This window comes from Polypterus senegalus, chromosome 4, assembly GCF_016835505.1.
Source record: "Polypterus senegalus isolate Bchr_013 chromosome 4, ASM1683550v1, whole genome shotgun sequence".
Classification (NCBI taxonomy): domain Eukaryota; kingdom Metazoa; phylum Chordata; class Cladistia; order Polypteriformes; family Polypteridae; genus Polypterus; species Polypterus senegalus.
The window spans coordinates 241,964,471-241,991,863 of NC_053157.1; the positions used below are offsets into that span (position 1 = coordinate 241,964,471).

Sequence of the window (27,393 nt, forward strand, 5' to 3'; positions counted from 1 at the left end):
TGTTTATGATTAACAAAATTCATCGTATATCTGAAATGTTCTACTTATACAGTCGATTTATTCAACTTCTGAAGGTGTACATTGTCGGTATTCGCCATTGCATTTGTCCCCGAGTGTAACGTGTGCCATTGTAACCGAGGGATGGCAGACGAGCTCACGTAATGGGTGACAAGGCACATTCTCACCCTGATGCCCAGGCTTTTGTCATGAATATTCCCATCTTGTGCTTTGTCTCGTTCTTGCCAGTTTACTATTATTATAGGACATGGGATGCATAAATGATCCAGCTTATTATACAGTTCATGGGTACCTTCATTTCCATTGTCTGTCTTGAATTGTGTTTTCTTAACTCTGTTCTACGCTGCTGTTATAATGTTGATAAATTTCAAGTGGAGTTTTTAAACTTTCAAACGTTTACCTGTTTTTTAATTTTAATGCATAATTGTTCTCCCTGGGAGCCTAACGTATAAGTATGAACTTATCAAAAAAAGTGAAGCAAATCTCTTAAATTGCTTAATAGATATTATATTGTTTGTTTTTCTAAAGAAATGTAAAAATTAGCATTACTGAAAGTTGCACTTCCATAAACGACTTTTTTATTTATTTTGGAACTGAACTAACAGATTTTAAAACTTCAAAAATGTTTTGTTTGGGTTGATGCAATAATTACAAGTCCATTTTTTAGTGATTTTAAATCCTTTAATCGCCTTATACCATTTGTTGTATTAGGAATTTGTCATTTGTCGCATACCCCAACTTACTCTCCAAACGGAGATATACTTTTTTGTAAATAAGATTACCGTTATTAGGTCATCAGTCTCACTGTCTGCTCAGATTCATCTCTTCCCATAGTGTGTTCAGCTGTCTTTGATCACTTTGTGCCTGTGTGTGTCGTCGTCTCTGTTGTCTGATTTGGTGCAACGCCTGAATCCTACAAATTGCCCCCTGGACAGCAGTGTCCCCTCTTGATTACTTAAGGGGTTTTTGATTCTGTCATAACAAGTTTTGTTACCTTAATAAATGCTAGCTTGATTTCTGGTTGTGTTCCTGCTGCCTTGAAGCAAGCTGTGGTGCAGAAACATATTATAAAAAACAAAATAAGGACCCTGTAATGTGTCAAGTTTCAGGCTTTTTTATCTAAAGTCTTAGAAAAAGTTGTCTTAATTCAAACATTTCTAGATGAAAATAGTATTCTGGAAAAACTCCAATCCAGATACAGATGTTCTTACAGCAGTGAAAGAGCCTTGTTAAAGGTTTACAATGACCTCCTCTTCCCTAATTCTGGAGATTCTGCCATTCTTGTACTGCTAGATCTTACCTCAGCTTTTGATGCCGTGCATCTTATGATTCTTATATCCTGCCTTGAACTGTATGTAGTCATCCAAGGTAATTCCCTGAATTGGTTTAAATCTTATCTAAGAAATAGGAGTGTTTCTATTCATTTGGACGAGTTCTCATCTTCTGTAGCTCCTCTTGCTTGTGCTGTTCCATCATTCCATCTCTTTTTGATATGCATATCACCTTTAGGCTCCATTGTTAACAAGTATGGCTTCTCTATACTGATGACACTCAAATATATTTGCCACTAAAATCACAAAAAAGTGATAAAATACAGACCCTCCATGCTTGAATGATATAAAAACCTGGATGGCAATTCATTTTCTTAAACCAAATGATAATAAAACTGTCATCATGGTTTCCAAAAGTTAAGAAAGTTTGAGTGTCTCTGATGTTGCTCTTGGAGCCCCTGCCATATACAGTATGTATCATAAAGCTACAGTTAGCCCAGGTGTGATCTGTGACAGCTCATTCAAACTCGACAAACATATAAATTGTGAGGTTAAATGAAGCTTTTCTTGCTGAGACTTTAAGATAAAGGCTTTTCTTTCTGTCAGTGATATGTAGGTGTTGGTCAGGCCCTGTTACGACACCTACAACTATTCCACAAGTTTGCTGTTCGCTTATTGAAGGCTTTCGTAAGTGTGGCCATATTTCACCAATACTGACCTTGCTTCATTGGCTTCTGGTCCATTTCAGAGTTGATTTTAAAATTCTATTTCTTGTTTTCAAATATTTGAATGGATCAGCCCCATCTTGCCTCTTTGGTCCTCTTCACTTGTATGTGCCAACAAGAGCCCTGCGGTCTACTAGCCAGAGGCTCTTTGTTGTGCTGAGGTCAAGGCTGAAGCAAAGGAGGAATCGGGTGTTTGTGGTGGCTGCTCCTTTTCTCTGGAATGGCTGGCCTTATTTTGTTAGGTCTGCTCCAGCACAGGCCATTTTTAAGTCATCATTAAAATCTTATTTCTTCTTGCCGCCATTTGACCCTTCAAGAGGTTGACATTGTTTGTATATATTGGCTCACCTATATTCATGATTAAAAATATGTGTGTATGTGTATTTTAAGTTTATCTTTTATGTAATGGTTGGTTATTCTTGCAGTTTTGTGCTGTGTACATACAGTATATTTGAACTGCCTCTTTACCCTTTCTTGTACAGCACTTTGGTTCAGTTCTGGCTGCTGTTGTAAATGTGCTTTAAAAATAAAAATTGCCTTGCTCTGCTTTATAAAACATAATTTTAATACATAACACTAAGAAGTGCAGATCTGAGACATTGGACTGTAAAGATGAAGTTGGTTTGCAACATTTATTACAAAAAGTTAAAGAATATATACAATATAGAACAAGAATTGTAGGTTGTAACTGAACAATGAGGGACATGTATGTTTGTTACATTTTCTGACAAAGCAGTCATTTTCTTTTTTTCCCTCTCACGTTATCTAAAAACAGATGCATGTCTTCCATATGTGAAATAAAGGATGATGAAGGGTCTAAGGACATATTCCCTCTCCTCTTGGAAATTCAGATAGCAAGTTAAATTTCTAAAGGGCCTCCTCAATGTCGTCTTTGTCCATTGACAGTAATGAGAGAGTGAGATGTTCCCCCTGAACATAGAAATGTTCTCGGCACACCACTTCTCTGCCTCAGTAAAATGCTGAAGGATTCTGTGTTGCTGTAATACGCTTTATTAAAGAAAAAAAAAAAAAGAAAGAAAATTCTTTAAATGGTCATCTTAAAACTTATTGCCTTTTCCTCCACATTTACAAGAAATGTAAGGAAAGTAAAAAAAAAATAATGTACAGTATATTGAATTTGTTATACATTATTAACATGCTTTCGATCACAGATTCTACAAGTCTTCAATGTGTCTTACCATACACTATTATTAACACACACAGCACACAATGCATTTCAAATGTTTTAAGGCCTTTAAGAGTTGTCAGAAAATGTAAAACAGGCTTTTAGTCTTTTGGGATTTGACTCCTACTGCTTAACGATTAACAGTCAGCATCTGAAGACAAGCATGGAGTCTTTTAATACATTTTATTCACTACACATAGGCCTTGTAAGCCAGCATCAACAAAATGTAATTCATCTTTCTTATGGAAGTTTATAAAATGAGGAGTCTGTACCTGCTCATCAGTGCCCTGTGCTGGATGTTGGAGAAGGGAGGCTGACGTTTCTTCTAAAAGTAAAGATCTGAAACCTGCAGAACGCAGTGCTATGGAACAGAATAGCAAGACTTTTTTTTTTTTTTTTCATTTCAAATATAGTGCCAAGTCTTTACTTTATTGAGCCATTAATGAGAAGAGAAAGTCTAAACCTGAAAACAGAGAAAATAATCCTAAGGAAATGTTAAAAAAAGAACCAAAACAATAAACACAATAAATGACCCTGTCCTGGCTGTCCATTATTTCTGTACCTTCTGATTTTTTGTTTGGTTCTTTGCCTTCATATAGAAAGGCGTTTGCTCGCTCAGTCCGATGTGAGCAGTTACTTCAGTGATTTAAAAAAAAAGCAAAAAGTTTATATTGGTAAACATTTTGACTATTTGTCTTTGATTTACAATATGGCTAAGTTTATTTGCCACATTACCGCAGAAGTAAATAAAAGTTATTAAAAGAAATTTAAATGTCATTTACCCCTTGGTGCTGGAGTTCTCAAGTAACAATCTACACCTGCACTTCCTCAAAGCCGGCCTGTCATTCTAAAGAGAATTTAGCAGAGTCACGTTGGATTACGGGTGTCGCGCACTTTTTAGCTGGTGTTACGTTAATATATTTTCCGGTGACTGTCCCGTGAAATGTAATGCTACATCTGAATTTGCGGAGGCGCGTTAAATTGGGATTACTGATGGGCTGCTCGATACCGAGTTGTCGCTGCATGTTTCAAATGCGCCCGTCACGTGATTTCATGGCGCTCTACAGTGTGTATTCGTAAAATACCTCAGCGACGATAGTCTACTAGTGCCACTATCTTACACCACAGCATTCTGTCGAGTGCATTATTAAGACTGCAGTGTGTTTTTACCACCGTCATTTATGATTAGCGGTTCTGAAAAATAATAATAACAAAAGTGGATATGAGATATTTATCGTTACTAAACAACGTCTGAAGAAAACTTAAATGAACATAACAATACAAATTTGTGTCCGCCTAATTTTAATGGATTGACGTGGACTTAAGTGTGGGCTCTTCTTGATCAAGTCAGTCAGATTAAAACAAATGTTTGACTGTTGCTGTTTACTCGAATGTCCAAATGAAATAGTCGCCTACATTTAACTGGTCACCTTATTGACGGGCTATAAACGTATTACAGTTTTAAACATTGAATAAACTGTCCGAGTTAAATCTTTACTTCTATAATACACAACTCTAAAATACGTTTAATTACTTTCATTACTATTTATCCACGTTTATTTATTTTAGCAGTCCTAATATTCCATTGTCCCCCCTTCTGCCCACAGACCAGCCTCAGTTCTTTGTTTGCTGATGTCTGTCAGATATTCTGCGCTCTTCATGTCTGTCCTCAACATACCAGCAGCTCTAGTGAGTTTCTTGCCTGTGGATCTCATAATCAAGTTCGTTTTTAGCTGTATTATGATTACAGAATATTACAAATCACATACTTGACACTCTCACGTTCATGTATCAGGGAATAGACAACGTTAAGAAAGCTGGCAATAAAACAGTGACTTTAAAGAATCCATTTGCTGTCTCTACATGTTATCAGTGCTAAATGTAAGAAACAGTTATCATAGTGCTAATAATCACATTTCAATTATTATTTTTATAATGAAGTTTATGTTAAACGATCTGTGAAGAGCAAATATTATGCTTAAAATGAGTAATAATTTTGCAGTTTTTGTGACTGTGCACCTGTTAATCAGGGTATTCAATTATTTGACTTAACTGGATCTTTATTACTTTTGGGATTTTAAATACCTAATATCATCAAATATATGTTTATTATAACACATATTTACTCATGCACAAGTTACATTTAGAGATTGAAACTTGACAGATGTTTGTTTGTAGTTCATATCTCATTTATCCTCCATTTGACTCCATCAGGTCCTAATGGTGTGCTGAACACGTCAGCCTGTCTTTAGTGTCTCTGAGGCCAGGAGTCCAACTGTACAACAGGCACTGATGGGCATCAGCATCACAACTGGTAACAAGATAGAGATGGCAGATAGTTCTGCTAGGCATCATCCTATATGACCACCCAAGCAAACAGCATATTAAGAGCCCACCGAGTCTGTATACTCCAGTATGGCTCTGACATAACAACCTGTACAGCTGTAAACGACTCCACTTTACTGTCCTGACAGCACACACTGCACTGAGTCTGTCAAGTCATAGCCATTAAATAATTCAATCTGAACAGCTGGGAATTTATTTTGACAATGATATTTCTGGTAAGGCATTTTTTTTCTTCTTTATCATATATATATATATATATATATATATATATATATATATATATATATATATATATATACACACATACATATACACAGTGGGTACGGAAAGTATTCAGACCCCCTTCAATTTTTCACTCTTTGTTATATTGCAGCCATTTGCTATAATCATTTAAATTAATTTGTTCCCTCATTAATGTACACACAGCACCCCATATTGACAGACAAAAAAAGAATTTTTGAAATTGTTGCAGATTTATTAAAAAAGAAAAACTGAAATATCACATGGTCCTAAGTATTCAGACCCTTTGCTCAGTATTTAGTAGAAGCCCCCTTTTGAGCTAATATAGCCATGAGTCTCCTTGGGAAAGATGCAACAAGTTTTTCACACCTGGATTTGGGGATCCTCTGCCATTCCTCCTTGCAGATCCTCTCCAGTTCTATCAGGTTGGATGGTAAACGTTGGTGGACAGACATTTTTAAGTCTCTCCAGAAATGCTCAATTGAGTTTAAGTCAGGGCTCTTGCTGGGGCATTCAAGAACAGTCACAGAGTTGTTGTGAATCCACTCCTTCGTTATTTTTGCTGTGTGCTTAGGGTCATTGTCTTGTTGGAAGGTAAACCTTCGGCCCAGTCTGAGGTCCATAGTACTCTTAAAGTTCTAACTTGGTCTCATCAGACCAGAGAATCTTATTTCTCGCCATCTCAGAGTCCTTCAGGAGTCTTTTAGCAAACTCCATGAGACCAAGATAGAGCGTTTTGGCCTTAATTCTAAGCGGTATGTGTGGAGACAACCAGGCACTGCTCATCACTTGTCCAATACAGTCTCCACAGTGAAGCATGGCGGTGGCAGCATCATGCTGTCGGGTGGTTTTCAGCTGCAGGGACAGGACGACTGGTTGCAATCGAGGAAAAGATGAATGCGGCCAAGTACAGGGATATCCTGGACAACAACCTTCTCCAGAGTGCTAAGGACCTCAGACCTCTAGTACCCGCACTCTTTTACTACGAAGCCACGCTGTTGTAACACATGCAGAATGTGACTTTGCATTGTCCTGCTGAAATAAGCAGTGACGTCCCTGAAAAAGACGTCGCTTGGATGGCAGCATATGTTGCTTCAAAACCTGTATGTACCATTCAGCATTAATATTACCTTCACAGATGTGCAAGTTACCCATGCCATGGGCATTAAGACACCCCCGTACCATCACAGATGCCGGCTTTTGAAATTTGCGCTGATAACAATCCGGATGGTCCTTTTCCTCTTTGGCCCGGAGGACAAAATGATTTCCAAAAACAATTTGAAATGTGGACTCGTCAGACCACAGCACACTTTTCCACTTTGCGTCAGTCCATCTCAGATGAGCTCGGGCCCAGAGAAGCTGGCGGTGTTTCTGGGTGTTGTTGATATATGGCTTGCGCTTTGCATGGTAGAGTTTTAACTTGCACTTGTAGATGTAGGAAGGAACTGTGTTAACTGACAGTGGTTTTCTGAAGTATTCCTCAGCCCACATGGTAATATCCTTTACAGAGTGATGTCAGTTTTTAATGCAGTGCCACCTGAGGGATCGAAGGTCACGGGCATCCAGTGTTGGTATTCGGCCTTGCCGCTAACGGGCAGCGATTTCTCCAGATTCTCTTTATCTTTTGAGGATATTATGGACAGTAGATGATGAAATCCCTAGATACCTTGTAATTGTACATTGAGAAACGTTGTTCTTAAACTGCTGGACTATTTGCCCACGCAGTTGTTCACAAAGTGTTGAACCTCGCCCCATCCTTACTTGTGAACGACTGAGCCTTTTGGGGTTGCTCCTTTTATACCCAATCATGACAAACACCTGTATCCAATTAACCTGTTCACCTGTGGAATGTTCAAAACAGGTGTTTTTTGAACATTCCTCAACTTTCCCAGTCTTTTGCTGCTCCTGTCCCAGCTTTTTTAGAACGTGCTGCAGGCATTAAATTCAAAATGAGTGAAGATTTGCAAAACAACAATAAAGTTTCAGTTTGAACATTCGATATCTTGTCTTCGTAGTATATTCAATTAAATATAGGTTGAAAAGGATTTGTAAATCATTGATCATAGATTGTTGTTAGCTGTTAACATTTCCCAAACTTGATGATGTTTTTCTCAAGGATCACATTGAGGAAACACAGTTTGAAACTGACAACCATCATTTTATGCTCATGTCTTTAGTTGTGTCTGTCTTCCACAAACTAAGGCTGCACCATATTGCCAGACTGAATACTCTCAAATTACAGGATCTGAGTGAGCGAGAGGGAGTGTCAGTCTGTAGGTCAGTAGGAGATCAGTGAGGTAGAGGGGAGCTTTGAATGTTCAGAGCGGTATTGTGTATTGTATACTGTAGTTAACAGTGAAGTTGAGAGAGAGTAGGTGTGATATGTTCAGTGGATTTAGAACAGCAGGTTATTATCCTGGCAGCAGAATTTTGAAGAAGTTGTAAGTGATGGAATACATTTTTATGGGATACCAGATAGAATAGCATTACAGTAATCTATACGTCAGGTGACTTGGGCATTAACCAATACTTTAGTACTGTGTTGGGTAAGAACAGGACAAAGTCTAGAAATGTTTTGGAGATGGAAGAAGGCAGCCCAAGAAATGTTACTTATATGGGAGGAATTATTTAATAATAATTATTATAATTATTATTATTATTTAGTAATTGCCATTATTAGTGTATAAATGGATATAAATAATTGCATTTAAACGATTCGCCCAAATCTATTGTATGTAAACAATACTGTTTTAAACGTTTCGTTTTTTCATCAGAACACCCGGGGGCTGTTCCACGAAGCGAGCTTATAAAATCGAGGATTATTTGTAATGGCCTCGCTTGAGTTAGCCTAACAGTTCACTTCAGACTCATTGAGTTCCACGAACAAAATTCAGGTGTATTTAATCTCCGCTAATTCAAGCCAAGCTTGATAAGCGAGGCTCGTGCGCGTCCACGCGATATAAAAGGCAGCCTTGTTAATCGATGCTGGATAAGTAAGAATGGAAACTAAGGAAAGAGCTGCGTTTTTTAAGAATTATTATTACAAGCCTATGAGGACCACAAAGCTATAATAACTAGAAAGGGGAACACGAGCTGTATTATCAAAGCTCGTGAGGCTGCATGGCAGAAAATAGCTGACAAGTTAAATGCATATAAGAACATGATTTTAGTAACTTTTGTGTTAAGGATGTCAAACTATTTAACAACTAAATGAGAACAGTTTCAAGCCTTAAAAATGTATAGTCATTAAAATTTCCTTTTACATATGCATTTTGTTACCAGTTGTAAGGTACTTTAAGGTTATTTTAACACATTGATAAACAGGACAGCATGTTAATTATATGGGTTCATCTTTGATAAAAAGTGATATATAATTGTAATTATTAATATAATTATTAATAATGTTTGGTTTCAGGAGCAACATGAGTGGAACGAAAAGGTCCTGGCAGCAAGTGAAGAATGCGTCATTATTGGCATACGCTCCTGCTGCAGTATTGCCACATTATGTAAAACTGCACAGGCTACTACAATGTCCCACGCTCTGTCTGGTGTAACTCGGAGATGCCGCAGGCAGTTAAACCTGGATTTTAACTGTCCAAATGTCATTTCAATGCGTGCCCTTGTCTTACAATGGGCATGGTTGAAATGTCTTTCTGCTTGTGTTGCAGGATCTGTATATGGTGTGAGAAGAAACGGTAGACATGGGTATCCTCTGTCACCAAGCAGCACACCAGGAAAAATTCCTATAATGGAAAGTAGACACATTAGACTGTACTATAATAAACTATAGTATATTTGTGAATTTTAGTTGACTTGCCTTGTCTGAGGCTTTGAGCCAGTGAAGATTCGCGAAAAATTCTGGCATCATGTACTGATCCTGGCCATTTTGCCACAATGTTTGAAATTAGATGTTCAGCAGTGCATACCATCTGAAACATTTTAGGAAATGGTAATGACATACATTGCTAATGTTGGACGACTACACTTTCACCTCTTGTATATAAATGTGAGATATTATCAGTACTTACCTGTACATTAATACTGTGATATGATTTGCGGTTTATGTAATCAGGCTCTGTTGGACCTGCTGGAGCCTTTATCCTCACGTGTGTACAGTCAATGGCTCCAATGACGTTAGGAAAGCCTGACAAATTAAATTCAGTTACTTATCAGGTAATGATTTATGTGCTGTAAATGAGTAGATGTTTAAAGATTAAGCACCATTAATTCCAAGGAAAGGTAATGAATATATTTAAAAAGGACTTTAATGCAACGCAAACCTTCCTGATTTCACGGCACACTGTAGCTATCCTTAAATGTTCAGCATCCCCCACTCTGTACAGAAATGAACCACTGGCAAAATAACGCAAAGCGATACACAAAGACTGTGCAACCGTAAGGGCTTTAGAGCGACGTGTGTTTTTAGAAATGTAAGGTTCCAATAACTGACAAATATGCAATACTGTGTCTACTAAATCTATAGCGCTCGTATAAATAATCATCCGCAAAATGCAACGGATCTATCCTGGGCCGAAGTAATTGTGGAACCTGTTGCCTTAAAGCTCTACGAATGAGCCTCGCTCCCTCATCAACTGGATTATGAATAAATGGGCACGCCATGGTTATTCATGTAAAAGCCTTCAATGCACTCCTTGTCACTTTATACTTTCTAAGTAATTAGAATCGCCTGCATGTAATCTGTAATAATTTTATATTGGAGGGTCGATGTGTGCGAAAGAGGGAGTGAACAGCAGCAGAATAATCCCAGCTCCGCAGAATGTCGTGCTGTGACATCGCATGGCTTGTCCAATCATATTCATCAAGCTAAAATAAGCTTCACAACTAACCTGCTACGGAGCAGGCTTGTCCAAGAGCATATGTTGGCATAGTAATTAAGCGGAGCTTCAGGTTAGCCTCGTTCGTGGAACCGAATTTGGAGAAATTAAACCGGGATTATCGAAATAAGCCTGGATTTTGAGGTTAGCTCGCTTCGTGGAACAGCCCCCCGGTTTCCAGATCTACCTGTATTAGTTTAAATGGCACTTTTGCCACACGCAATATGGCGGACGCGCTGACGTATCGTGCCGACTGGGCAACACAGTGAATGCGGCGTCTATCTATATATGTCTATGGCGCGGATATCAATGACGTCATGACGCCAGCGTGCCTCAAAATCACGTGAGAGGCGCATTTCAAACAAGTCTCTGAGTAGCGCTTTGAGAACTCGAGTCTCGACTAGTCAGTATCGAGCTACCCATTACTAGTGTGCTCTTATGAGTCACTTCCACTGCGACTTCTTCACAGCCACAAGATCAAGCAAAGGTGCGGTAAGTGAGACAAAGACAAACGTGGCCATCGCGTACGGGTGAGAATGCCAACAGTGAGGAACACCGCGACATGCTGAGAGGCTTTAAATTTGAGTAGGTGCCTGGCACCGCGTGGTTCGATTTTAAATGTTGGGGTTTGAGAAATACGTTCAAGAGGCGGCACAGCAAATCGCACGTTTACTGTGGATGACAGGAGTCGCACACTTTTTGAGAGGGGTCTGGCTGCAGCCACTGTGGAGCTCCACAGTAAGCGGAAACACGTGACCTCCACGGTCGGCGGAAACCGCCTTCAAGCATTTACTCATGTGTTAAACAGATTAGGCAGCGCCGTTAAGTGTGTGATGACGTAGCCTTTCAATACGCACGTGCACGCAGATCGGGCCGGCAACGGGAATCACGTAATGACACACACCGCATGCGCTTAATGAAAAAAACATTAAAAACAAAAATATCCACTTTACGGCACGGCCCGATCGGAACTGTGCATGCAGTACAATTTGACATTACAGTATGTTATTCATTTTAGTTCCACATTAGTTGACCAAAATGAAAATATTAATCCTGCAAAATAAACGAAGCAGCCTTTGTGGCGTAACGTTGATGTCCAATGTTCAACCGCCGTAAGAGGAAGCTTAGGTGTGCACACCTGATAAGCCCCAATTAGGGCGAAACACATGCGGTGTACTCTTTGTATTATTTGGCAGGTACTGTACTATATATATATGTGTGTGTGTGTGTGTGTGTTATATAAAGTATGTAGTGTTTTTATTTTCCCACTCACGTAAATCATATAAAGTTTCCTTTCCATTTTGATCTATTGTTGCAACTTCCCTCTTATGAGCAAATTGTGTTTGTTTAAGAATATCTTTAGACATCAGTTATTATTAATAAAACTGCCATTTGTCTTAAGGCATCAGGTTTATAAAACCTAACGTATCCAACCAGTTTTTATAGAAATATATGATCCTTTTTCAAAAAAAGAAAAGAACACTGTCGCTGACTGTCCCTGTCCTTAGTGCTGTTACTGTCCACTTGTTAAAATTCTTTAATTCGTTCTGAGTTGTGCAATCAGGTCAGATGCCGAAGAAATGAAGAGCCACTGGTTCAAATAGTCATTTATTCCAATGGCTATTAATCTTACAAAGAAATTTAACTTTATATCCACAGACTTAAATTAAGGAAATGAGCTATTATCACTTAAACCAATCTATTTGATCAATTTTTTTTTTACAGTAAGTTGCTTGCTGCTATAGTTCATATTTATAATACATTTGTTCTTAGTGATGTTTTTAATGTTATTTCAAGGCATCTTTGTAAGACACCCTGAGATAATATGGAGGAATATTTCGGACAAAATGAAATAAATAAATAAATGCGTAAATAAATAAAAGTACTGTGAAATGTGAGCATAAATAAATGTATCATGAAATGAATCCTTAATAAATAAATGTTCAAAATATTAGTTGGAGCTGCTTTGAGCATTCCATGTCAAGAACACTGTGTCAAAGTACCTAAACTAATAGAGCCGGTGCAGCTTACACAGTATATCAAACTGGCTCATTCGCCTTGTGATCGTCTTCTCCGATACACCATATAGATCTGCAATCTGTCGTACTTTTAAACCGCATAACAGAAGGTGTTCTATTGACTCAGATGGAATGTCAAAGGATGGACGTCCAGAGCAGCGAACTGCGTCACCTGAACTGGAGTGTAGTAGAGTTCGTTTCACCTGTTCTTTGATAATTTCAAAAATAGTTTAATTTATATCGGAGTCTAAAAGGGCCACCAACATTGTCATTTCTTCCGATAAATCTTCAATTCTCTCTCTGAAATACGTAATATCTTCGGCAGAATCCATTTCATCGGCAGTAGTAAGCATTTTTCTAATTCATTCTTGTGCTATCGATTCACCAATCAGTAACTAGAGGGCGTGTTAGAGCCCACCCTCTCAACTTTGACGAGTGAAAGTGACAGTTTTATTTCAAGCCGTATTTCATGATTGTTTGTAGGAATGTTACGAACAAAATGAAATAAATAAATAAGCAACGAAAAACATATTTCATGACATATTTATTTATTAAGGCTCTCATTTCATGACACATTTATTTATTTATGCTCACATTTTACAGTACTTTTATTTATTTACGCATTTATTTATTTATTTCATTTTGTCCGAAATATTGTACAACCGGTGTCAGAGCTTGGTCCGCATTGCCGGCAGTAAGTCGAGCCCGTTTCCAGTGAGAGTTGGACTCCGCCAGGGCTGCCCTTTGTCACCGATTCTGTTCATAGCTTTTATGGACAGAATTTCTAGGCGCAGCCAGGGTGTTTAAGGGGTCCGGTTTGGTGGACTCAGGATTGGGTCACTGCTTTTTGCAGATGATGTTGTCCTGTTTGCTTCATCAGGCCGTGATCTTCAGCTCTCTCTGGATCGGTTCGCAGCTGAGTGTGAAGCGGCTGGGATGAGAATCAGCACCTCCAAATCCGAGAGCATGGTCCTCAGCCGGAAAAGGATGGAGTGCCCTCTCAGGGTTGGGGGAGAGATCCTGCCCCAAGTGGAGGAGTTCAAGTATCTCGGGGTCTTGTTCACGATTGAGGGAAGAATGGAGCGTGAGATCGACAGGCGGATCGGTGCAGCGTCCGCAGTCATGCGGGCTCTGCATCGGTCTGTCGTGGTGAAAAAGGAGCTGCTCTCAATTTACCAGTCGATCTACGCTCCTACCCTCACCTATGGTCATGAGCTATGGGTAGTGACCGAAAGAACGAGATCGCGAATACAAGCGGCTGAAATGAGTTTCCTCCACAGGGTGTCTGGGCTTTCCCTTAAAGATAGGGTGAGAAGCTCAGTCATCCGGGAGGGGCTCAGAGTAGAGCCACTGCTCCTCCGCATCGAGAAGAGTCAGATGAGGTGGCTCGGGCATCTGATCAGGATGCCTCCTGGACGCCTCCCTGGTGAGGTGTTCCGGGCACGTCCAACCGGAAGGAGGCCCCGGGGAAGACCCAGGACACGCTGGAGGGACTATGTCTCCCGGCTGGCCTGGGAACGCCTTGGGATTCTCCCAGAAGAGCTGGAAGAAGTGGCCGGGGAGAGGGAAGTCTGGGCCTCTCTGCTTAAGCTGCTGCCCCCGCGACCCAACCTCGGATAAGCGGGAGGGGAAGGATACTCCACAGTGGCTGCAGCCAGACCCCTCTCGTTGCCGGCCCGATCTGCGTGCGCGTGCGTATTGAAAGGCTACGCCATCGCACACTTTACGGTGCTGCCCAATCTGTTTAACGCATGCGTGAATGCTTGAAGGCGGTCTCTGCCAACTGTGGAGGTCACGTGTTTCCGCTCCGACTGTGGAGGTCACGTGTTTCCGCTTACTGTGGAGCTCCACAGTTGCTGCAGCCAGGTGCTCTTGCACTTTTTAGCTGGTGCTACATTTCCTTATTTTCCGGTCGGTGTCCCATGAAATGTAATGCTACATCTAACTTGATCTCTTTACGCTCGTGTACTTTCCGCGCCGCTTCCCCTTTAAATTTCGCGCATGCTCCGAACTGTGCTGTCCGTCGGGCACGCGCTTGTTCAGCCGCTCGCTCCCGCACGGCCCGTCGTTCATTTCGGATTTTTCTCGAGCTCTGCGTATTTTTTACATTTTTTCCTTTTTCCTCTAAAGCCGTCATCGGTCAACTTTGTTAAAGTGGCGTTGAAAGAGGTAGCTTTACAGGGTGCATTCAGGTTTCATTGGCAGCAGTTTGTCTCATACTGAGACCTATTAGAAGTAATTTAAATTATTTTGTTGTATTTTCTTATCAGGAAAGATGCTTGAGCGTTTTCACTTTAATTTGTTTAATGGGAAATAAAAACACAAACATTACACAAGAGCCAGAGTAAAATCTACAGCTGGCATGGCATTACGAGTACATTTTTGTGATATTTCAAACGGTATTGTTTTAATGTCTTTTAAACTTTCCAACTACTTTCATTATTTCTGTACACTTTGATACTTTAGCTTACTAGAGATGGTCGTGTTATATTAAGAACAAGACTCAAGCCAATCGGGGAGTTTGTGTTGGACCATATGAAGCCACCTCCTCAAATGCTCCATTTTCTTCCCCACCTGTTTATCTCTTCCTGTTTTGCTGACTCAGCTGATATCTCCGTGATTTTCATACACAAGTCCCATAGTTGCAGTTCATTAGTTTCTGGTTCAACTTTCAGATTATCCACACTTAATGTGCCAACAGACCCTTCTGTGTCAGTAATGCTTTCAAGATCTGTAAACTCTAAATTTATACCAATTTCTGTTTGCCAGCCCAATGTAATACTTTTATCTGTATGTCACCGTCTCTGTCCACATATCTCACAGTTTGCCCCTTTTTTAGACAAACACAACGACTCTGTCTTAACCTGTGAGTTTGCTCAACTTCACCATCGGAATCTTCTACTGGGACTGAATAGTTTAAAGCAGGGCTGGGCAAACTACGGCCCGCGGGCCACATCCGGCCCATTGTCTTTTTAATCTGTCCCGCCTAAGATTGGTACAAAATTGCCCAAATTAAATCATATCATAATTATGACTGTATTCATTTGACCTTGTCCTTTAATGCCGGCGTTCCACCAGGTGGCGCATTAGGCGAAGTGATACATTGACTTGATTTTGCGGAGCCCGGGTTACTCTCTGTTATTACTCTGCCACTGCTCTGAACCCATCTGCAACAATGAGTGGGACAAAGAAAAGAAAAGTCGACCGTGAGTGCAGAGTGTTTAATAAGGAATGGACAACTAAGTCTGGTCAAAGGCTGTATGTCTTATTTAATGCCAAGAAACCGTTGTGGTTTTAAAGGAATACAACATCAGTTATCACTTTTCCACCAAGCATGCTAATTACGCTAACAACCAGTGAACGCAAGAACGGACGGCTACCGCTCAGAGGTAAACGCCTTTATCCGACAAACTGCCATCCAAGAATCAAGCACGAAGGCAAGTTATGTGCTGGCATTCAAATTAGCAAAGACCAGCAAGCCTTTCTCCGAAGTGGAGTTTCTCAAAGAGCGCATGGTAGAGACAGCAGGTATCTTGTGTCCTGAGAGCAAGAACAAATTTGAAAGAATGAGCTTATCACGCAGGACAGTAACTCACCGTGTTGAGCTAATAGACAGACGAAGACTTAGCTAGCAAGTTAAACAATAAAGCAGAGTCATTAACGTTATATTCCTTGGCACTGGACGAAAGTAATGACATAAAGGACACCGCTCAGCTTTTAATTTTTACCAGAGGGATTAATGACAATTATGAGATAATGGAGGAGTTTTTGGCCATGGAATCCCTAAAGGGGAAAACGCGGCGAGAGGACTTGTATGATAGCGTGTCGGGGGTCATCAATAGGCACAAGCTACCTTGGAGTACGCTCGCCAGCGTTACCACAGATGGATCGCCAAATCTGACAGGAAAAAAACGTTGGGTTGCTCAAAACAATCCAGGAGAGGGTGAAGGATGATAACCCTGAGCAGGAGGTAATTTTCTTACACCATCATCATCAGGTCCTTCCATGAAAACCCTAAATACAAAGAGGACTGTTTGACTTATGTTAGGTAGATTGCCCAGAGGGGACTGGGCGGTCTCGTGGTCTGGAACCCCTATAGATTTTATTTTTTTTCTCCAGCTTTTGGAGTTTTTTTTTGTTTTTCTGTCCACCCTGGCCATCGGACCTTACTTATTCTATGTTAATTAATGTTGACTTATGTTTATTTTTTATTGTGTCTTCGGTTTTTCTATTCATTTTGTAAAGCACTTTGAGCTACATTTTTTTGTATGAATATGTGCTATCTAAATAAATGATGATTGATTGATTGATTACACTGCCTAATCCACCAGGAAGCACTTTGTAAATCCGTATTGCAGCTTGACTACGTAGTGAAGCCAGTTGTAAAACTCGTTAACTTTATTCGAGCGAGGGGACTTCAACATCGTCAGTTTAAGTTTCTTGAAGAAATTGGTGCTGATCACCAGGACTTGCTTTACCACTCCAATGTCCGCTGGTTAACTTTGTGGAATGTATGTCGACGAGTGTGGGAGCTCAAACAGGAGATTATCTCATTTTTGGAGCTACTTGAGAAAGCTGACGATTTTCCTGAGCTGAGTGACGCAGATTGGCTTTGTGATTTAGCTTTTGCTGTGGACATACTGACACACATGAATGAGCTAAACGTGAAGCTACAAGGGAAAGACCAGTTTGTGCATAAAATGTACACAAACTGTCAGAGCCTTCAAAACCAAGCTAGCTTTTTTCTCAAAGCAAATGTCAAACAACTCATTCATTCATTTACTCACACTGGCTACGCTGAAAGAGGCCCCTCGACTTGTGAAAAAATACAGGAAATCACTGGAAGACGTGCATGGACAATTCTGCCATTGGTTCTCTGATTTTGGACAAATTTACAAGTCACTTCAGTTGGTGTCTTGTCCCTTCACACAGGACCCTGAAACGGCACCACAGGAGTTGCAGTTGGAACTGATTGATCTCCAATGTGACACCGTCTTAAAGGAGAAGTTCAACTCTCTTAAACTGGATGAGCTTTATACTTCATTAAGTGCCGCCAAATTTCCAAACATCCAGAAGATGGGACAGAGGATGCTGGTGTTGTTTGTCTCTACGTACAGTATGTGTGTGAACAGACTTTTAGTGTGATGAACACCAACAAAGCACCCCACAGATCCCAGTTGAGCGATGAACACCTCAGATCTGTTCTGAGATTTGCCACAACAAAACCAACACCAGACTTCGATCACATGGAAAAAAAGGGTTATCAAAAACACAGTTCCCACTAAAAGTGGATATTAACACTGTAATGCCTTTTTTATGTTAGTTTGATATTTATGAATCTAGTGCTGGCCCGGCCCGTCTGTCAAAATTTAAAAGCCAATGTGGCCCCCGAGCCAAAAGGTTTGCCAACCCCTGGTTTAGAGTCTCCTTCTCATCTCCAGTGTCTTCATTATCTGATGTAGTGTTAGATAAATCTCTCTCTTCATCTCTCTCACTGCTGGTGGTATGTCGATTGTCACCTTTACCGTCGACTTTACGTAGTCTAGAATGGTGGGCCCGTCCAAGAGCACCTCCACGTCTGACACATTTCACAACTCCATCCTGTCCAATGACATCTGCAGGTCCTTTCCATTCTGCACAGTCCACTCTTTTGTTGTCCACTTTGTCTCAGATTTATCATTTTCAAAATTAACCTGTCTATGGTGTGCTCTCCGTATTTGGTCTGAACACTCGGCTTCAGTAAATGCTCTTCTTGGAGTGTGCAGCGCTGGAATATGTGCTCCTCTGACACACTCCTAGTGCTGTATTCAAGGGTGGGTGGTCTGTCCACGAGAACACAAGGAAGATTTGGATTTAGCCCAAACACCGGCTGATATGAGCTGTACATATAAGTATTGTGCATGGTATTCTTTACCAGTAGTGCCCTGTGGCGCTAATTTGGCACTAACCAGTCACATCCAGTATTCTTTATCACTTTCTGTATCATTGCTGTGAGTGTCTGATTGTGTCTCAGGTAGTCCATTATCCCAGGGACTGTATGCAGCGGTGGTCTTTGTTTCAATGTTAAAATTCACTGCCATCTCTCTGATTCTTCACGATTATAACTAAGTAGTTTCTGAGGAGCTCGATGTACTCTTATCTGTCAATGAAGGAATGAATTGTGTCACAATTTCTGAAGGTCTCTTTGTCTTTACAACACTTCCTGCACTGAAACGTGTGAAGGTGTCAATGATGTGAAGACCCCGTCCTCCTGTTTGACTTTCATGTCTGTCTATAGCCAACAAAGCCCTAAATATTACAGCTTTAATAAACCTGCCATTGCTGTGTCCAAACATGATGGTGCCGTGTAGATAAAGTGTTGTCATATCTACATGCTGGGACTGAAATGTATGCAAATCCCATTTAATGAAGGTCTGCAGTGCACTTTGATCACATCTGAATTGTCTGATTTGGAATTTTAAACTGTGAGGCAGAAGCGAAAATCAAGAAACATGTGTCTTTGACCCAAACCTTATAGATGGCACTATGACCCTGAAGTGTGCTCATTATTTTCACTGACTTTATGAAGTTAATTCTACACTTTTATTTTCACAGGGCTTTCCCATTTCACTTGACCATACACTGAGGTATCTAATGGCCTTCAGCTCAGGGCTGTCCATGTGAGAAGTAAATCTGAGAAGAGAAAGGCAGACACTTAAAGAGAGAGGAGAGTTTCCCACAGAGCATGGCCTCTGCCAAAGAAGATGGTGTTGATGAAAGAACGGTGGACATTAAAGAAGAAGACTGTGAGTGGCTGGAGGATCACGAAAAAAAAATTTCAGTTTTTAAAGAGGAGGAGGAGTGCAAGGAGGTGACTGCTGCCATTAAAGCTGAGGATTTGAATGATTTCTCCCGTGGTCTTGAACTTCAAAAGCATGAAACTGAGGATTTTTTCAAGCAAGATCCCTGTGAAGAATCTCCATCCAGTTTACAGCCCTGGTCCACTAATACGGGACAACTGGCTATGCAGGAGAATTCCACAGAGCTGAAATCAGAGTTATCAGAGTCTGAAGAGAAAATCACAGAGGGAAATGTAAGAGAAGCAGAAGAGTCACCTGGGAGTGCTGGAATAAGTGAGTAATGTGATTAAATATAAAAGAGAGCATTTATAAATTCTAATTGTGGGTGCTTTGATGTTTTTAGAAGATATAAAGTGAGAGTGGAAAACATGGTTAATTTAAGTTGAATAAAGACCACCTGCTCAGGTGCAAGATAACAAACAACAGGTTACCTAATAAATGATAAAATAGAATAACTTGGGTGAATAAGGAAAAATCTAAAATGTTGAGCGCATGACTTGAACATCACGAAGCTCTGACTGATGCTGAGCCGTATGTTAGGCCAACAGCGCATTACGTTCAATGAGAATATCAAAAGTCATATTTTGTTGAAGACATGTATATTTCTTAAATTGTATGGCAGTTAAGGCAGAAATGTCCACATAAAGAAAGAAATAAGTAAGCATAAAATCCTCACCCCTGTGCACTAAATAAGAGTGAATTTGTTCCAGCCAGTGCACACCTAATATGTGCCTCATCTTTCTAATGGCAATCTCGTGCACTTTGACGTTAACGGTGACAAGAGCTACCTGTACGAGCCATGAGGACATTCAGGGGGTCTCAGGGTCTTCTTTCAGCATCTTGTGTTCTGCTGTCAGCCTGAACTTGCTGGGGCAGCATGGCCTGGACAAGTTGGCAGTGGTGTGAAATCTTCACTTGGAGATGATCTTGGGCCCTTCTGTCTTCCACAGTCACATCAGGTCAATTTGGAGTCGCCACTCCACTTCCTCTGCATGTTTATGGGGATGAGGGGAAAAACCAGAATAACCAGAAACGCCATTCAGTGCCCCTTTGTAGAACAACTGTGGGCAGGATTTGACCCCAGGACAACTGAGCACCCATTCCATTCCATTAGGACCTGCTGATATCAATAATAAAAATACTGTTTTTCTTTTTCTTTTTTTTTTTTAATAATAAATGTATTTTTAGCCATTCGTAAACGTCATATTCCATAATAAAGTGCTACTGCTTACAGCATACACGAAGAACATTTACCCACAATGCACACATAATGAACAAAAACAAGCTGAAAAAAAAAAGGCATGTCTTAATCATACTCCACATTTCTAATCAAATAAAATGTTCAATTAGATATTTGTAGCCATCTACCACGACAAAAAGAAAAACGAGACAGTCTTGGTGAACACTTCAGGTTCTTATCTAAGAATATAAGTATCTCTGCATGTTCTGAGGACAGTCTGGTCCTCCTGTCATCCACGATGTGTGCTGCCATGCTGAACAGACCCTCGCTGTCCCCACTCGTATAAGGAGGGCACAAGTAGGACGATGACTTTTATTGGTCCTCCAGAAAGCCTGTGGCCCAGCATCTCATGTGATATAAGGTTCACAGAGGTAAAGGTTAACCTCTGATGCTGCTGACTCAAATATCATTTTTATCTTCATTGACAATTTCTTCATGCATTCTGCAGTTCTGTTGGCAGGGAGTTTCTTTGGATCTCTCGGCTGTCCTCTGTCGCTCCAACTGCATCTGTGTGGTCAAGACACCGGCACTAAGGAGACTTTATGCTTGAGATTTGTAATAATCTGTGAAAAAAGTGTCCTTCTACCATTGTTTAATTTGTGGAAAAATCATTATGATGATGATATCTGTTACAGAATTCATAACTGTATAGTGACTATTCACACTCAATGATTTATTATGCATTATTAATGTTATTTTTTTAGGCCTAAAAACTAGGCTCGTACCATTCTACCCAACAAGTAAATAAGAGGGCTGATTGCAGTTTCTAAATAATCGACGTGCACTTGATAACGATTGATATTTATGTACCAGCTCAGTGAAACTCTGCATCCCTTTCCTCCCATCTACCTCGAAATTCACTGAAAGGCTAATAAAAGGGATTTTAGTCAAAACATCTAATGCCTGGTTAATTAATTATACAAATAAATCAGTCAACAAACACTCACTAGCAGAAGGAATTGTGGATCTAAATGATCTAGAAGGTGACATCTTCCAGAACTGAAAGTGGCTTGTTGTCCAGGCTTACAAATTCCACTGTTTTTGCTGTCACAGTAAGTCTTTGGCGTTCTTGCTGTCAGTATTATAAGGTCAAGTTTTCTAAGTGCTTCCATCTTTGGAGACCGAGTGAGAGTAGGTGACTGAGCTAGACTGAGCTTGCTGGTCACCTCAGCCTTTGAACAGCTCGTTCTTCACACCAGTCCCTTTTCTGTTGACTTCTCAGTTGCTGAATAAGGTTTGTATTGTTGAAAGTGTTAGCACAGAATCCTCCATGAGTGACTTCTTTTTGCACAAATATTACATGAAGGAAATAAAACTGTTAGACTGCTGAGGACGTGTTTCTGTATTTTAGTAATGTTGGAACTTGGTCTTGCATGCTTTTTATCATTCAAGATCAGATGTTAAGATCAGCTAATTTACTGATCATCGGTCAAATCATTTGGAGTGAAAATCGGCTGATTTTGACTTGTGATCGATTGATCAGATCAGGCCTGTCTTTCACATGTAAGAGAAAGTTGGAGAAATTGAATGGATAGCAGCAGAACATGTAAAGACCACACACTGAGTGGCCAGACCATAAATGGCACCTCAGTGTGAGGAAGAAACTTCAACCAATGTGCCACCACTTTACTTATACTGTGTCATTTATTTTAAAAGGCAGGTAGTGGTTAGGAATTTGGACATCAAACCCTGAATTTGCAGGTTTAAATTCAGCTATTAGCACCATGTTATGACAAGCAAGTCACATGACCTGCCTGTGCTCCAGTTGGAAGAACAAGAGAAATGTAATGTAATGTGTGTATCAAATGTTTTAAGTTGACTTTCATAAACCTGTCTGGAAAAAAAAATGATTAAAATGTTTGTGTTATTTCAGATGTACAGATGAATGGCAGCTTCTCTCCACCTTCATTTAGTCAGCCCTGTCTTCAATACAATGAGAACGGTATGAAGAAATCAGCAAGAGGATCAGAGAACCAGACAGCAGCCTATTTGCAGTGCAGTTCTCTCCCTGCTACTGGAGTAACACAGACAGAAGCCATCAAAACGGATGAACAGCAGGTCGAGAATGAAATCCAAATTCATACTGGAGAAAAATGTTGTTTGGAATGTGGCAAACAATTTACATACACAAGTGCTCTTAATAGGCATATGAATATTCACACAGGAGAAAAACCTCATTACTGTTCAGAATGTGGTAAGTCATTCTTATGGAGAAGCCATCTTCAGAGTCACAGAATAATCCACACAGGAGAAAAACCTTATTGCTGTCCAGAATGTGGTAAGTCGTTCTTAAGGAAAAGCAATCTTCAGAGGCACAGAAGAATCCACACAGGAGAAAAACCTCATTGCTGTCCAGAATGTGGTAAGTCGTTCTTAAGGAGAAGCCATCTTCAGAATCACAGAATAATACACACAGGACAAAAACCTCATAGCTGTCCAGAATGTGGTAAGTCGTTCTTAAGGAGAAGCCATCTTCAGTTGCACAAAACAATTCACACAAGTGAAAAACCTCATAATTGTCCAGAATGTGGTAAGTCGTTCTTAAGGAGAAGCAGTCTTCAGAGGCACAGAAGAATCCACACTGGAGAAAAACCTTATTGTTGTCCAGAATGTGGTAAATCATTTTCATGGAGAAGTGAACTTCACTGTCACAGAAGAATCCACACAGGATAAAAACCTCATTGCTGTTCAGAATGTGGTAAATCGTTCTTAAGGAGAAGCTATCTTCAGAGGCACAGAAGAATCCACACAGGATAAAAACTTCATTATTGTCCAGAATGTGCCACACAATTTTCTGACAAACGCAGTTTTCAAAGACACATTGAAATTGATACTGGAGAGAAGCCATATTGCTGTTTTCAATGTGGAAAAAAGTTTTAAACATTAGCTAATTTCAAGTAAACACACAAACTCCCAGTAAAGCGAAAATGCAGTATGTATGTTCTGAATGTAGCAAATGTTATACAAGCCAGAAAGGTCTTTTATCAACATGCCAAAATGCATTCTGAAGAAAAATCTCATTGCTGTTCTGAATGTGAGAAACGATTCTTATATTTAAGTGTAATTCAGTGCCATATCAGATCTCTTACTAGAGATAACCCTTATTGTTGTCCTGAATATGATAAGCAGTTCTCACAACAAAGCACCATCACAAGTCACTTCAAATGTCACACCGGAGAGAAACCTCACCTTTGCTTGGAAGGTGGCAAACAGTTTCCACACATTAGTTCTCTGTATAAGCATACAAAAGTCATTCTGGAGAGACGCTTTACATTTGTACTGAATGTGGAATGTTATTCTTGTATAACAATTCCTTCAAAATCATAAAATAATTAATTCTGGTTAGAAACAAACCTGTTCTGACTGTGGCAAGCTTTTCTCAGACCGCACAACTCCTAAAGATCACATGAGAATTCACTCTGGAGAGAAACCTAATTGCTGTCCAGAATATGGCAAACGATTCTCAAGTCCAAACGCACTTAGTTGCCACAGAAGGATCCACACTGGAGAGAAACAGTACACCCGTTCTGAATGTGGTAATGGAATCTCTTCCAGAAAAAGGTTTTGGAGACACACGCAAAGTCATATTAGAGTAAAGTCTGTCCCAGAAATGACAAATGATCTTTTCATTGGATCCTCATTCAATAAAAATGAAAAAAAATCTTCTGAATACGGTAAAGGACTCCAGTTGAAAGTAGTTAATAAATACATTAGAATAGTGGACAAAACACTGAAAGTGGCAAACCGATCCTAAATGTAAGGTAACCTCAGAGCCACATATGAACTCACACTGGAATGAACCCACTGGAATACAACAGATATTTAACGAACATCAAAAATTTTCTTCAACAACTTCTAGGTGCAAGAATAAACCTCATTGTTGTCCTAAATGTGGTTAACACTTTTCAGGCAGCAGTGGTCTTCATAGTCTTAAATGACTGGCCTCTTAGCTGCTCTGAATGTTGAAAGTTGTCCTCCTGTATCAGCTATCATCAGCATCATGTAAGGTTTCAGGAAGGACTCAGAAACGGTACTGCCAGGACGTCAGCCATACAGGGTCTGATCACAATACAAACACCAGACAACAGAAACTAACTTGCATTTTTTTATGAGAAAATGCTGACCTCTTGATACTAACTGAACACCCTGTGATATTATAAATCAATGTGACAGTTTCTGAATTCTTAAAACTATTTGAACATATTTCTTAAAACTGTGAGTGCCCTGATGACCTCTTTATCTGAAAGAAGCAATGTACACATTCCAATTCAGGTAGTCGTAAGCTATTATAATTTATGTATAATCTCAAAATGAAGTGCCATGTGTTTTGTTTTATTTTTTATTAATACACTAACTAGATATATAGAGGGAGACCCCACGTTAGGCAGCAGTATGTCTGATCTGACCAGTCAGTGGCACTGAGCTCTTACGCTATTCTCTTTGACTCACCAAGAATAAAGAAATTGCTTTATACTTTAAATTGGTGTTTGCCTCCTGTTGTTTCCGATTTCAGCATCCACATATTTTGGTGGCCTGTATGGGGACAGTAATGGCCAAGCGACTCCCTGAGCGGGATCGTCCAGAGGACCAGCAAAACGACTGATTCCAGCTGGATCGGGAGGACCAGCTCCGGAAAAAGTTAGGACTGGCCTGCCTCGGTTGAGTCCTGCATGAGGAGTCCTTGACCTCATCTGATTTTTTTTCCTGGAAGTCGAGTGAAGTAGAAACTTCCACACAGGAGGAAAATTCTTGGTGAGTTCCTGGGGTCTTTTTGACTGGGAAAGATAATCTTAGCCAATTAAGGTGCCTCCTGACAGAAACAACGGTGCTAGAATAGCTAGTGAGTACGCCCCTAGGAATTGAAAGGAATATTAAAGAAAGAACGGGTGGGAAGAACAAAAAGTAGGAAAGGAGCACTTTTGACCTGGGCACCGAATAAGTGAGGTGTTGAGAATGCTTAGTTAGTACGCTCCCAGAAACGGGACGGAGTTTATTACCGTCTCGGGGATAAAAGTAAAATAAAATAAGGCGGAGTATGGGAAGAATAGATAGGAGGGAAAACACCTTATATGGAAAATAAAATTAGTATATTCATGTATTAGCATAAATAAATATAAGAAAATATATAAGCATTAACCTTAGTGGAAATATTAATGTAAGCAAGGCCTGCTAATAGTTAAATAAAGGCACAGGCTGTATTTTTTTTTTTTAATTGCAGCTTAGCTTTAGCTGCCAATATAATCTAGCGAGAGGACCCAGGAAGGGAGGAAAATAAGGTAAGGACAGCCCCAGGATGGAAGAAGGGAACACACCTGTTTTGCTCTCAGCTGACCTAAAAATAAGCGAATCAGAAAAATCAAGATAATTGACAAGAAAATAAAAATACCGTGATCATCATAAAATAATTTGACAGGCCAGCTACAGGAAAGGGGAGTCAGAATGAGCTGCTTCAAGTGAGGTCAGAATGATAAGAAATGAGATATAGTCTGTGATTTTTGAACTGTTCAGAGCTCAGCCTGATTTGGCCGAATTGGTTTGAGTCCGTGTTGTCGTTTATTGCAATAAAATGATAAACTCTGTTTGCCTATCCTCTTGACTCCTGAGAGCCTTCATTCCGGGTGAAGACCTTTGGTGTGTCATTGCGCCGATGATTTTCTCTTCGACACTCGCGGGCGAGACAACAAAGCACTGTTGCGGGAGTGCGAGTCTCTCTTGTCTCTACAGTCTGGTCATATTCCTGCTCCAACGGGTTGATCTGATGTGGAAACAATGAGCGGTAACCAGCTGTTAGACGAGTGAAGAAGGGGGTCAGCGCTGAAAAGTAGAAGCCTCTTACCCAGTTGTCCGACAAGACTGTTAGTATGCTAAAGCCACAAAGCAGCAGATTGTGACCCGGGAAACGAAATGGACCTGGGGTAGAAAACCGCAGGGGCCTGAAACCTTATACCTTGCACTATTGGTGCTCTCCAATAATGAGAAATACAAATAGTAAACCGGTCAAGATCCCTTTAGGAAATCAAAGGTCTCTGTTGGAAGGATTGTTTTTGGAGGAAGGAAATTGAATATTAAAGCCGACTGAAACTGGAAAACTTGGCTCTTCTGCTTTGCAAATCATGAATCCACGTATTCATCTGTGACTGAATGAAGACTAATTGATTGAACTATTCCTGTTACTTTCACAGTTTTTTTGGCACCTGAACAGTCTGAACAGTTTCCCTCCCGCCGGGAACCTGAGTGAAGGTGCAGACAGGAATAAGATTGGTGACCGGTGAGCGCAACTGCTTTACCATCCGGGGGAGGTACTGGGGACGTAATGAGAAGAGCGCCTCTTGGAATGAGACGGAGTCCTAAGTAGACTCGTAATTAGAAGGGCGAGGTGGAAGTTTAGTAAAAGGGAAAGTACGTCCCAGTCGGAGAATCTCTAAAGCAGGGGTGTCGAACTCCAGTCCTGGAGTTCTAACCATCTTCTTAATTAGTGACCAGTTTTTGCTGTTAATTAACTTCTTTTGCCTTAGTTTTAATTAACTTGACTCAGACACCTTAGTTGTTTCTTTTTTCTTAATTTGCAACCAAACAATAAAGAGACCCAAAACAAACTGCCACATGGCCAGCGCACCTGTGCCCATCAAACAATATGCGGAAATAAAGAAAGGTGGAGGTCTCGGTAAGGTTGAT

General features: G+C 40.2%; 1 long non-coding RNA gene and 1 pseudogene across 1 annotated transcript; one reads left to right on the forward strand and one right to left on the reverse strand.

Annotated features, from left to right (window-relative positions):
- Positions 1 to 2,766: 2,766 nt before the first annotated feature.
- LOC120528353 lies at positions 2,767 to 3,589 on the reverse strand. The gene is made up of 2 exons (XR_005633496.1): positions 3,473 to 3,589; positions 2,767 to 3,012 (listed from the first exon to the last, which is right to left on the reverse strand). It is a non-coding gene; the product is annotated as an uncharacterized LOC120528353 (long non-coding RNA).
- Positions 3,590 to 5,685: 2,096 nt separating this feature from the next.
- LOC120528347 lies at positions 5,686 to 25,015 on the forward strand (annotated as a pseudogene).
- The last annotated feature ends 2,378 nt before the right edge of the window (positions 25,016 to 27,393 follow it).